General features: G+C 39.1%; 1 non-coding gene across 1 annotated transcript; it reads left to right on the top strand.

Moving 5' to 3' along the window:
- The first annotated feature begins 207 nt into the window (after positions 1-207).
- On the top strand, positions 208-311 carry LOC112700195 (small nucleolar RNA R71). Its single transcript, XR_003153109.1, has one exon. It is a non-coding gene; the product is annotated as a small nucleolar RNA R71 (small nucleolar RNA).
- Positions 312-803: the final 492 nt, after the last annotated feature.

The following is an 803-nucleotide window of genomic DNA, read 5'->3' as shown; positions in this document are numbered from 1 at the left end:
CCTTTCTTCTGAGGTATCCCATTATTCACTGAATTCCTCTCAGAAGTGTACATGAATTGATTGTTTGTAACCATATCAATGAGTTCTTGAGCCTCTTCAGGCGTTTTCTTTAGGTGAATAGATCCACCTGCAGAATGGTCCAATGACATTTTCGAAAATTCAAATAGATCATAATAGAATATATCTAATATGGTCCATTCTGAAAATATGTCAGATGGACATCTTTTGGTCAACTGCTTGTATCTTTCCCAAGCTTCATAGAGGGATTCACCATCTTTTTGTTTGAAGGTTTGAACATCCACTCTTAGCTTGCTCAGCTTTTGAGGAGGAAAGAATTTATCTAAGAAGGCAGTGACCAGCTTATCCCAGGAGTCCAGGCTATCCTTGGGTTGTGAATCCAACCATATTCTAGCTCTGTCTCTTACAGCAAAAGGGAAAAGCATGAGTCTGTAGACTTCAGGATCAACTCCATTCGTCTTTACAGTCTCACAGATCTGCAAGAACTCAGTTAAAAACTGATAAGGATCTTCAGATGGAAGTCCATAAAACTTGCAGTTTTGTTGCATTAAGGCAACTAGCTGAGGTTTCAGCTCAAAGTTATTGGCTCCAATGGCAGGAATGGGGATGCTTCTTCCATCAAACTTGGACGTTGGCTTTGTGAAGTCACCAAGCATTCTCCTTACATTATTATTATTTTCGGCTGCCATCTCCTTCTCTTGTTCGAAAATTTCTGAAAGGTTATTTCTGGATTGTTGTAATTTAGTTTCTCTTAGTTTCCTTTTCAGAGTCCTTTCAGGTTTAGG

Source organism: Arachis hypogaea, chromosome 6 (genome assembly GCF_003086295.3).
Source record: "Arachis hypogaea cultivar Tifrunner chromosome 6, arahy.Tifrunner.gnm2.J5K5, whole genome shotgun sequence".
NCBI lineage: Eukaryota > Viridiplantae > Streptophyta > Magnoliopsida > Fabales > Fabaceae > Arachis > Arachis hypogaea.
The sequence above is the reverse complement of the archived record's forward strand: the minus strand, read 5'-3'. Positions and strand labels throughout refer to the sequence as shown.